Genomic DNA, 13352 nt, shown 5'->3' with positions numbered 1-13352 from the left:
ATTTCCACTGAAGTAAATTTTGGATTTCTTGCAGTAATTTCAGTATGACTAGAAAGAAATGAACTTGTGAAATTTAAATGTATTGATTAGGACAAATATAGTGTCAGTGTTATCTGTCTGTAAAAAGGAGATAAAAGATTTAAAAACCACAAAAAGATAATTGCATAAAGACATGCCTAGTTAAGATTTAAGTGGGTAGTCCTGCCAATATTTAATATTTAAAGGAAGAAAAAGAAAATGAAGACTAGTTTACGGTTGAAGAATGAGCCATAACATGTTAAATTAGAACAGTCAAAAATAATGGTTGGGATTTTCACTGGCTCTCCATTAGACCTGTTTATCTAATTGAACATTAATGGGATTTGGGTATTTTGTTCCCTTGTGACTGAAAATTCCAAACATAGTTACTAACAGAGAGAAATAAAAAGCAGAACACAAGATGGAGAATTGAACATAAAAGTCAGAAAATAAAAAGAGTAAAACAAAAGCAAATCTTCTATATGCTGAAACCATAACCATGGAAAGTATAAGCAATACTTGGTGTTGAGGAGAGGTGTTAGAGGAGAATCAGGAATGCATTTTTTCCAGAGCTCATATGAGAAAGGAGTCAATACCTGCTGCTAGCTGTGGTGTGGATCTTACATTGACAATGTAATGTTTGGGAATATGTTTATCAGTGTCCCAGACTTATGCCTCACTGAGAAACTTTTTGCTATTATATCTCTGAAGCAAAGATACAATTTTCTCAGCAACTAGAAAATGTACCAGAAAAAACCCCCCCAGTTGCCCACAAAAGGCTAAAACACAAATGTTTTCTTGTAAAAGCATTTATGCTACTTTTCAGAAGATATTGTCTCAGTTTTGTTCATCTAATCCTGAAGGAAGTCATGTCCACTGGAGAAACATAAACTCCATCAAGCTAAAGCATAGAAACACAGATATGCTTAATTAATCCATTGGAGAGAAAGTGAGAAGCAAGGACAACTGAGCTCCAGAGGAGTTTTCCAAAGAAAAGAAATGGTTTCCCTTGGTGCAGGACTTGTGAAGCAGAACATCTTCAATTTACTGATGGGAATGAGAGCCTGCTTTGAAAGCTAATTAATTGTATTACTTAGCTGTAGCTGAGCAGAACTTCTCTGGAGCCATGTTTGGGAATAAGAGAACTTTCCATTGTAATGCATAACTCCGCAGCTGCAGATAGACTCTAGACCAGCAGAGAGGCTGCATTGTTACTTCTGTGGTTTGCTTGCTAAGTATCCACTTAGTATAACTGGTTTTAGATCCATGCAATAGTTTACATAGTTGGTGAAGTGAGCACTGGTAAAACACAGTTCAGGATTTTTTTTTTATTCCTTCAACAGGTTCCTGCCACTTTCACTATGCATCTATTTCTGCAATAAGAGGTGACAGTAGAGGCACTTTATTTCCCTCCTTATGATGGCCCACACCACGTATATTTGCAATCTGTATGAGTCTTTCTTCACCCCACATTTTCAGAAAGTTTGTAAAAATAGCTGTTGAATCTCCGTGTTTTCAAGACTGTTTTCACCCGTTCTGTCATGAATGTAGGCATGTGATTTCAAAGTAGAATAAAGCAGCAACAGAAGGTGAGGCATCAGAACAGAAGAAGGTTGTTGACTGCAAAAGAAGGTGCTCTTTAGTCTCTGTCTTCACCTCAGAGTGAGGTGAGGATAGACAATGCCCTCAATGCCTGGGTCCCTGCTTAGACCCTCCTTGAATAAATAAAACTTTTCCACTGCTATTTGAACTGGCTACATTTCTGAACTGTCCAAAACTAACAAAGACCTAGTAAAATCTTCAGCTTAAGCAAATATGCTCACTTGATGACATTGCAGAAGCACAGTCTTAGTTACATCTCTTCTTTTATCAGCCCTCTGAGTGGCCGTTTTTTTTTTTCCTTGAGAAATTCCACATTAAAAATGTTGGCATTAACTATGAGAAATATCAAAGCCAAAACCGAAGTTTTTGGTGAGATACCTAAAAAGCCCCTGTATGTTGCTGGAAACTTTAGTGTGAAAAACAACATTTTATGAATGTTTATGAATTTATGAATGAATTATGATTTTTGTGACTTCTCCATCAGCAAATGTTTTCCTATAATTCAGCTGGCAATATATAATAAGCATTTGATAATATTAAAAATATTTCTTCTCCCCTGAAAATGGATTCTGAGGCTCTTTCATGTTGAGGAAGCTGAGAGCTAAGTATTGATGTATATCTATGTATTTTTGAACCATCCATAATATCATTACAAATTTAGTAAATGCATTCATCTATATAATGTTCTTTGGGTTCTTAACATCTAGTGCCACAGATGTTTGGAAAGACACACCAGTAATGCATTTAAGAACTTTGGCATGTAAAAAGAAGTTTCTATGAATTTAAATGTACATTTATTCAGCAGCATTTTAAACTTGGGAAATGTCTAGTACTTTTGTATAAAAGTTTTGCCCCTAGGTATATGGGCTGCTTTTAATAATATACATGTTATAAGAATGCTCTGAATACATGTACTCTTCATTCTATTACAATGAATGTTCTAATAACCAGGGGAAGTAAACATAAATGTTTTCACATTTCCCTGGTGCAGGGATGGAAAGAGAAGCTGAAATCAGGACACTACATCAAGAGCCAGAAGCTGTACATTTGTCAAATTTGAAAGGAATATGTATATTTGAACTTGACTCATTTTGCTGCCAATAGTTCCCAAAAAAATAATTCAGATCAGAAGGAGTAATGAATCACAGGATTATAGTGAGAGCTATGCAATGAGATAAACTCCCAATAAGAAACGTGATGTAGCTGTCATTGGAGAGAGCATGCAGATGCAGGCAGAAACAATAATGACCTGGTATTTTAATAGTTGGCTTGGACTGCTACAGTAAAAACAGAGGTGGTGCTTCTTTGCCTATAACATTGATATTTTCAATGAGTATGATGAGTGGAAGCCATAGAGTAAGGTGCTTATTTTAATATTTTCTGAGATTAACCATCTTTTCCATCAGCAGCACATCCTATTCCATAATGATTCCTTTGTCCAGTGGTAGGATATTTGGACCACACCATTCAGCAGTGATAGGCCTTTCAGCTGAAATACTGGATGGCTTAGTTGGATCTCTGAGGTATGCTCAGATGAGTTTCAATCTACACCCTAAAATATCTGTCCCTGAACATATTTCAGTGCACAGGATCACATGTCCTGTTGCTATCAGCTCAATATTTCTGCTTTAGCATTTTAGATGCTCTGTTTTATTGGCTGGTCTTCAGTTCAAACAATCTCCTGGAGTGATCGGAATCTTGAAGGCTTAGATTTTAAACTTACTGAGCAGAATATAACTATCCAAAAATACTAAAGTATAAGATCTTTATAACTTGGCACTTAATCAGAATTAGCCAGAGCCTTTTTTTTTTTTTTTTTTTTTATTCCTCATATCAGAAAATATGCAAAGGTCCTTGAACTCTTATGCAGTAGATGAGGGAGTATTTACCTCTATGTTTAGTAGTCTGCAGCAATCAACTTGGCAACAGAGTTTGAGAATTCTTGGCTAGGAAAGGAATAAAACAAGAAAACACAGTTATGTTATTACAGAAATTAATGGTGAGCTAATGAATTGAAGGAAGAGGAGTTTAAAAAGGGTTATTTAATATGGATGTACAGTTATAACTTTTCTCTCAGTATGTTCTTTAGTCATAGACTGATACTAGCTGAGAAGAATCACGGGGGGGTACAACAGCATATTCACTTTTTCAGTCTTTTCTAACCTCTGTCAGAAATTACTTACAGAGAGCCCAAGGGAGGTCATATTCCAGTGGGGGCATCTGCAAACTTAAAATGAAGCATATTAACTGGTGCTTAATGATTGAAAAAAATGCTGATTCCTGAAGCCAAGCCAGTTTCTTACAGTCTGGATGGAACTGATTTCTGCTGTGCTTGTATATATCATAAACATGAACTGTAGGCTTATAAGATGTTATTTTTTAAAAATATATCAGAGTGTAATGATTCCTCTGGGAGAAGTTTAAAAGTCTGTAAATACAGTTCCTCAAGAGAAAGAAAGACAGAAACAAAAAACTTCATGAACAGAACTCACTTTAAGATTTTAGACATCAGAAATCAGAATTCAGCAAATGCAAATAATCAATTAATTTGGATGCGTTGATTGAGTGCCTGTGGTTTTTGTCTTTGTGAGTTTTTAAAGATCTATATTCAAAAACAAGTTTAAAATCCAGGAAAAAAGCCCCAAATATACAGCAACCCACCAGGGCCTGCTTCTTTCAGGTCAATTTTTCTGAGTCTGTTGTCTAAAATGTCTCTGCTCAAAGGAATGTTTCATAAGAACACAAAGCTGGAGCATACACAACTTCCGCATGTCAATGTTAATTTTAATGCATAGGCAAAAAAAGAAGAAAATTTAAAAAAAGAATAGGGGAGTAGAGGAAAATTAAACCAGTATAAAAATTGTTTAAAAGGAAAAAATACAGCAATAAACCAAACAAAAATGCTAGAAGAGGTGAATGGAAGGCCTGCCCATGAGAACTGATATAACTTATCATTAACTTATCATTTCTAACTTGAATGCTTGTAAAGGTCTTTGAAATTCTTGGTAGGACGTAGTATTAAATGTGCAATATGTTACTATCTCAGCACTATGAAGGACCAAGCAAGATTCTGTTCTTTTCCCCTGTTACTTCTGAACCACTTAGTTGTTCCATCAATACACTGCTGATTGTACAATGCTCACCTGCCATTTCATACAGACAAAAGACCTCTGGGCAGATGGCTGACTCCAAACTGCTGCTGGCCAATTTTAGAAAAGAGATGCAGTTCCTAATGAGAAGAGAGAATTTGCATGAGAATATTTCTCATGCAAATTATTACTTTTATCTAGTGCCCCCCAAATCATTACAATTGGATATTGGGTTCCCTGTAACAAAATAGAGTTGCTTGGCAATATGAGTGGTCAGCCCTTTTCTTGTGAGAGATGGCTTTAAAAAGTACTTTATGTATTCTATTCTGAAATTCAAACTATTTGTATTTAAATATGTTTGCAGACATGTTAAACTAAGGTTTCATATCAGCCAAAAAAAGTAAGATGCATCACTTGAATTTTGCTTGTGAATGACAAACTTTTTCATTGTGGGACACATTTTCCACTGCTTTTTTTGCAGGCATAACCACCAGAGAACATTCATTAGCATGTTTTTAGGATGTAGCAGATTTTAATGGCACAACTGGAAAATCGCCCACATGTCCCTAGAAAATTATAAGCAGAGATTTTCCAGCTGAAACAAAAAGCAGATGGATAAGTATGAAACTAATGTTATTTCTTCTGGGACTAGAATGTCAAAGTGAATATCTAATGAGGCTGCTTTTTTTTTCTTGAGCACAAACCATACAATACAGAAATATATCAAGTATCATTTTAAGACAGGAACGTAAAGAGGGCTTGAAGTCATTTAAATGTATGTTAGAAAAGAGTGAAGAGCTGGAGCTTTACTTAGAGATAAGAGTAAATAAAGTCCTTTACTCATTTTATGCATGCTGGGTTACAGTGTAGTCTGACTTGTATTAGAAATCAGTCTTCAGTCGTAGAATTCAGATCAGGATGCAGCTCTCTGGAGACTGGATTCTGGGTCATCTATCAAGGGCAGATGATTCAGGGGGGCTGCTTATCATTTCACACCCATTTCACAAAGTAGCAAGTAAATTATTATTTTCCTTAAATTACATATGTGAAAGTTGTTTGTGAAGACTGGTCTGGGAAAGGTTATTGTAAAGAGTGGAAATAAAAGTTCCTCTAAATTGAAAGGTTTGTCTCTGCAAAGTCAATTTCATGTGTGCAGTATTGACAATATTTCAATAAATAATATTATAAAAGTGTTGTGCAATGACAATGTAGATATCACAAAATACATTATGTTCAGCAATGACTCAAGCTTACAGGACCCAGATTCAGGACTTCATAGACTGTTGGCTAAAAGAACACTGGCAAGGACATGAGGATAAGCATGAATATAGTACTGCTGGGGGTCTTTTGACTTCCATCTGTTAAGAAAGGCAAGCAGATGTGGCTTCCCTGTAACACCTCATTGAAAGGGTAAGTCTAACAGCACACTACCTTGCCAAAGACCATGGGTGGTGATTTGCTTATTTGATTTCACAGAAATAATTTTGTACCTTCAGCAACAAGTTAGTGAACTTGATCAGCCATATAATATCTACAAAATTGGTGTCCTTTGAGAAGAGATTATCTATGTTCATTTAAATAAGTGGTTTCAGAGAACACAGTAAAATTGAGTCAGTAATTACTTGCCCCATGCCCAGGCTATGAACCAGAAAAGGTTGCTGAGGGGATTTTTAATTATGTCTCTTTTAAATGGATTTGAAAAGGCTAAATACTAACAATGTCAATGTCTTGATCTTTCACAGAAATGACCTGTGTCTATATCTCTAACACAGCTGCAGTAATGGGACAGTAAATATTTGTGATAGCAACATTACAACTTTTTTCCTAGATTCTTGGTATGTCAAAATCTGAGGTGACTGAGGTTGCGTATGACAGCAACAGTGTGTTTCATATTTCAATATCTTTGAGTGTATGGTAAAATATTAGGCTTGCCCTTGCATTAAACATTGAAGTTTCTAGGAATAAAATATTATCTCTCTGTTCCAAAAACATCCACATTTAATTCTCCACCTAGCGCAAATACATACAACATAATTCAGTAATAATTAAGTTAAATTAAGTTAAATTAACCTATGCAAAGCATAGGCTAAATTACTTCTGATAATTGAATTGGCTTATTGATAGGTCACTTGTTATCTCTTGAGAATAATATAGCCTTCTGTATAGTTCTTAGTGTCTAGAATTTATCATAGAAAACATCTCATCTTTAAATCACAAACTGAACTGAAAATAGCTGAAAATAGGGGAATCTTTAGATGTGCTTCCCTCATTTTCACTCTTAGAATCAAAGAATCACCATTGTTGGAAAAGACCTTTGTGATCATCAACTCCAACCATCAACCTAGCCCCACCACCATTAAACCATGTCCTAAAGTGCCATATTCATGTGTTTTTTGAACACTTCCAGGGATGGTCACTCTACCATTTCTCTGGTAGCCTGTTCCAATGGTTTGTGAGGAAATGTTTTCCTAATATCTAACAAACTAACCTTGTTCTCGTGCAACTTGAGGACATTTCCTCTTCTTCTGTCACTTGTTACATGGGAGAAGAGGCCAATGCCCACCTGGCTACCACCTCCTTTCAGGTAGTTGTAGAGAGCAATAAGGCGTCCCCATAGTCTCGTTTCCTCCAGGATAAGCAATTCCAGCTCCCTCCATGACTCCTCATAGGACTTGTACTCCAGATCCTTCTCCAGTCTTGTTGCCCTTCTCTGGACATGCTCCAGTGCCTCAATGTCTTTCTTGTCGTGAGGGGCCCAAAACTGAACACAGTACCCAAGATGCAGCCTCATCAGTGCCAAGAGAGAATGATCACTTCCCTAGTCCTGCTGGCCACACATTATGTTTGCAGTCAGGGACAGTATCCTGATCTAGATGGACCTTTAGATTTCTTGTTCCCTTTCACAGTTTGCGTTTACATAAACACTTTTTAATTTCTCTGTTTTTGTTTTGCCTCTGAATCGTGAGCTCTTTTACTCAGAGTTCGGATTGAAACGCAGGAGACACCTGGCTTTTCTTCTAATTGATGTTTATTGTTTTCTTATCTATAGCACAGCTGCACAGAGTGTGCCTCCAAGTTAACAAGGTGGAAAATGGCTCTGAGTTCTACCTTCCAAGGCCATGTAAAGGTGCAAATCAACCAATTAAGAAATGCTAAGTAATATGTTTTTATTTATAATCCAATAACTATCTATTCATGGCCTACAGTGCGGGTTTTTTGATCCAATACCAGAACAGCCAGATTTGTGAAGAAGAAGGAGAAAAGATGAAGAACAAATCCACACCCAAAATCCTCCATATCATTACATATATATATTATTATATCCCAGAAACCTAAATTCTCTAAACCCAGGGTTCCAACAAACACTAACTGTTCAAAAAGAACCTGTGTATGGTAGAACATCGCTGTGGTATTGAGACTTTAAATATTTCCTGTTTCCTTTCTGTTTTCAGTTAAAAACCAAACATGTTTGATCGGGTAACTATTACTTAAAATATTACTTTATATATTTCTTTTCTAAATTTTAATTTTGAGCATCAAAAGTTCAAAGGTATTGTATTCAGGGATGTTTCAAGACAGGAGTGAAGGATGGTATCTGACTCTTCTGTTAAATAATGGTGATTAATGTGGTGAAGCATTGTCCTCTCCATTCAAAATACCAGTAGTTCCATTTCTAGTAAGGAGAGAAGAATGGCATGCACAGTAGAACCCTTGATTTCCTTAGATTACATCTCATCCCACTAAATCTAAGAGATGGAGTTCTGTATTAAAGAATAAAATAGGAAAGATCTCCTGATGAATTAAGAAAAAACCTTCATAATCTGAAAGAAACATAGTTTGTTTATAACAGCAATTGACCCACAGTAGAAGAAATTGAAATTATTCAACAATTAAAACAGAACAATTTGCACCTTTTTTTTTAAACTTCTAGCATTGGTTGTTTGGCTTGTGCAAACTGATGGGTCATTAGCGTTTCCTTAGAAGGAAACAGTACATGAATTCTGATTACTATAGGAAAAATTTATGTTATCTCTGATCTTAACATGCTTTCTCTTTTTCTCCCATATGTATATAGTTGGTGTCTTATCAAGTAACACCTCTTAAAAAGTTTCTGTGCTAAGGGCAACTTCTTTATTCTCATTTTCATGGCTCCTTTTGCAATGCCTAAATCACATTATTGTTAGTGGAAATTTAATGCAAGCTAATACAATGACAGAGGCAGAAAGTGAGAGCTATCAGCAAAGGCAAATAATAGTAAACGGAAAATAAAGATAAATACATACACTCTTAGTTCAGTGTTCATGTGTTAAGACTACTAAGGAAGGAACAGAATTTAAACTTCTACCACAAATAACTAATCAGAAACATCCAGACTGATATAAGTTGTCATGGTGATCTGCCACTCTTTGCAGGTAAGCCCCTGACTGCTCCTCAGACCAGAGTACAGGCAGTAGTAATTCACACTGTTGTGTATAAAAGGGTCTCTCAAATATTAGGGAAGCGTCTTCACTGAGTTTTGATAGAAGTTCTCTCTCTTTTGTTAATGAAATGTCCTCTCTAGTATGTTCATCTTCCCTTGTATATAATATGTGGCTCTTTGATTATGCAGTACTAGGCTGTGGGAGAGAGTAAAGTTAGCCTCTTTTGACTCTTACAGACATAGCAGACACCAATGTTAGAAAGTGATAGTGTCTCTTTTTAGGGAAGAGACCTTGTTATTTCTAACTTAGTGTTTAGATAAGTCATTGCAGAATGCCTGGCTTTGTTTCTGGTGGCCTCTATGCCCTACTGATGACAAGAACTAGCAGAACTTCCAGTGAGATGGAAAAGAAAATGGCACATTTCTTTCTAACTTTTCCAGATTATATGGGACATGATAAATGTAAGAAAACTGTATGTGAATGTGCTTCCAGATCTCAGACAAAGTGTTCCTGTGCCAAAACATTATTCAAATGTGATGAAAATTGTCTACAAAGATGCTGTAGGTGGTAGAGAGACTGATAGCCCTATTCACAACACTTCAAATTCCCTACCAAACATAGTTAAAAATAACATGACACTGGTTTGACACAAATTGCTACAGACTATACCTTTGTCATTCCCATTACTAAACGGAAACCAGGAATTATGGGTTGACATGCTTATTCAAGTATGTCTGAGAGACTTAGATGAGAAAATAAATGAAACAGTCAATACTATTGATATGATTAATATAGGGTTTGGTTTGGGCTGACTTTACAAGTGTGCAAGAAATTGCTTGTTGGACATCAGAGTATTGTCATTGTGCAACAGTTAGGAGATTATGGCTGTGTAAAGCACTTTCAATGTCAGTGAATCTGACTGTGAGGCAGCATATTTGAGAAGCATTTGTGTTTACAGTGGAACTGAATATGCTCTTATATTTTTGATTTGATATTTATAGAGAGCAGTTGAAGAGGGGGATCAAGCTCACTTTGTAACAGTTCCTGATGCTATAAATATGTTCCTCTTGTATTAACCACAAACATGTTCTGAAAGCAACTTAAACTGCTCTAAGTATGGATTCAAGTATAGCCCTGTAAAAAGCAGTCATGACTTTAAGTATTGATCTCTGCTAATACTTAAAAAACATTCATAGGTGCTTTATATCAGATAACTTGTAGAGTGCTCATTTTCTATGGCTTTGTGAACAAATCATATAGAAGCAGCAAACATTAAGTAAATTCTGCATAATACAGTTGAAAGACACATTGTGAAAAGGATCTACTGTCAATGCTAGTAGATTTTTTTTATAATCGAATCCTTTACAGAACAGTTATAAATGCCCAGGACGTTATAATTCCTCTTCATACTAAAAGAGAAATCAGTAACGTAAAGTATAAATATAACTTGTTTTATTTCCATCTGTATACACATGCTGGAGTATAGACCTAAGCAGTCATCACTTTCACACGTGTCAGCTTAGCATTCTTGAGAAAACCAGCCTTGGGACTTTACTCTGAACACAGTACAGTTTAGAGATGAGAACACATTCTACCATTAGGAAAAATTCTGCTACTTTGAATAAGCAAAACTACTGGGTTGGAATATCACTTTTCTCATAAAATCTTTGATCAAAATCCTAGAATAAGAAAAATCAGCAAGGTAAATGTAGCAGTGACCCAGGATGGTATCCCAGATAATAACTGTAAATATTTACAACTCACTAGAGAAGTTGGCTTTGAGCTCTAAACTTATATGTATAATTTGCAAGAACAAAAACTCTATCAGAAAACAGGAATGTTGGCATTTTTGTTGCTTAGCTTTTGATGAGGTATCTTCACCTAGTTTTCTCACTGGGATCTTTCCTTCTAACCAGTGGAGAGAAATAGGATGGTTCGGACATGCATGATATAAAATCAGTTCATTTAAAAAATGTCTGCTGTTATAATGGATGTTTGGGATGAAATAAATTTACATTCAATTATTTCCTGTGATTTTGTGCTTTTATATGTTAAACGTTCATGATTCTCTTTGTTCCTGAAAAATATACTGGCTCACAGGGGAATAAGATTTCTTACCCAGTGAATAGAAATTCATGCCTCATTCTTATTAGCTACAAAATGTAAATTTGCATAGTTACTAAAACTATTTTTTAATGGAATCCAGAGCTTCTAGTAGAATTTCTTCTACAGATTTTAAGACCAGCCTGGAAGTGAATGCAGTTGTCAGGATAAGTTTGCAACAGGACTAAAATTTGTTGCCAGCTTGCTGGAGTGAAAGAGCCACTGGAACCCTTTGCAGTAAGATCTCATTTAGGACAATGCACAACAGTCTCACCACCAGCACCTCGGGTAGGGCCTGTTTACCCTGTGGCTTGGCTTTCCCAGTAATACTGATACAGGGGGCTTATGCTTTAAGGGTTAATTGCTGATTGTGGGAATCACTGGTATTGCTAAATTTTGTAGCTGCCTGCTAAACAATGTATATAGCATTCTCAATACTTATCACACTGGCCAGGTAAAAGGGAAGGATGCAGGGGAGGATAGGGGTAAGATGCCAGACCACTGATAAGAGGAAGACACCGTGACCAAAAGATCCTGCTTTCGGACCGTGAAATCAGCTTAAACCAGCCTTGAGGTTTGGACTTGGACCAGGAACTCAGTGAGCACATGCAAGGGGACAAGGTGAAAAGTTCAGCCCTGAAGAAGACTCATTTACTTCATCTTGAAACCCCTGTCCATGACTACCAGGAGGCACTGTGCACGTGCAGGGCATGTGGAAATAACTTTTGAGCTCATTATAATACAAAGCGGGGCTAGGCGGGGCTAGGTAATGAATATGTATAGGCATATTGTGTAACCTAAAGCATATGTAACTTGTAACTTGAGATATACCAAGCTAAATACTGTGAACGGTTCGCATGTCTTTGGAGGAAAGATTTCCCATGCCACCTTTACAACTTTCGAGTTGTGGAGAGTCTTTTCCGCATATCAATACAGATCATCAGGTGAGGCAGAGTAGGACAGTTCTCTATCCCAACACAAAGAACTTCTGGAGAAAGAAATATGTTAGAGCTCTTTCAACAGAATGGCAAGAGCTTGAAAGGGAAGATCACATCTGACGGACATTATCAAGGTGAAAGAGTAACCAAAAAATGGAGTGAGGATTCAGACATTACCTGCTCAGTTACTCAGATTACGAGTTTTGTCCCAGATTTTTTTTAGAATGATTCAGATCACCAGACCAGATTAAATCCCGTTGCTGCAGAATTTCTACCTCCACAGGCTTTCAGGAAAAAAAAATTTAGCATTCGTGTCAGAGAACTAAAGTCTTAGACAAGCCTTAAGCAGCACTAATGTAGATGCTGAAACTAGAGCAGACAAAAAAGGCTGGATTTGTCTGACCAAATTACACATCTGCAATATGTGTGCTTATTGCCAAAGTATGTGTCTCAAGTCTCTTCCTTGTCAGAGAAAGAAGTTTTATAGGGTACATCACAGAGGAATGATCAAAAATAGGCCACTAAACCTCAGAGGCTGGGAGGCAAACCAGGCATTACCCATTCATATGTAGAGGCCTTTATTGTCAATGACTGTGGTCAGTCAGATGAGAGGACTATAACCCAGCGGTAAAGAAGGAGCAGAGAAGTCCTTACTCCCTCTTTGTCCTGAGCTGCTGCAAACAAAACAAACCATGGCTAAGTCTAGCATAGCTCTTTGAAGCTGCTCAGACTTACCCTTCCCCTCTCTAGCCATTCCTTGGAATTCATCTACCTAAATTTTGACTAATTATAGACTGTAGACATACATTACATTCCCTGGTTTACTGCTTACTTCCAGGAAGAAAAAGGTGCCAAACTGGGCAATTTTGTTCCTCCAGATCTCTGAAGCCCTAACAAAGGAGCAACTCATGCACCATTGAGTATTACTAAGAAAGGGAAAATTTTTTACCCTGAAATCATCAGATGTTATTTAAAAAGAAGATTACTAACTAGAGAAAGCTTTTTTGTTCTTACTGTGCACATTTAGTATGTATATTTTTATAAAAATAATATTTATAAGTATGTATTCACATATATTTAATATATTAATTTTTATATAATTACACATATTCATACAATCTAATTAATTTTCTAGAAATATATTAATAGAATGTGTTTACATAAATACGTTATATTTATAA

The sequence above is a fragment of the Corvus hawaiiensis genome, chromosome 3, assembly GCF_020740725.1.
Source record: "Corvus hawaiiensis isolate bCorHaw1 chromosome 3, bCorHaw1.pri.cur, whole genome shotgun sequence".
NCBI lineage: Eukaryota > Metazoa > Chordata > Aves > Passeriformes > Corvidae > Corvus > Corvus hawaiiensis.
The sequence above is the reverse complement of the archived record's forward strand: the minus strand, read 5'-3'. Positions refer to the sequence as shown.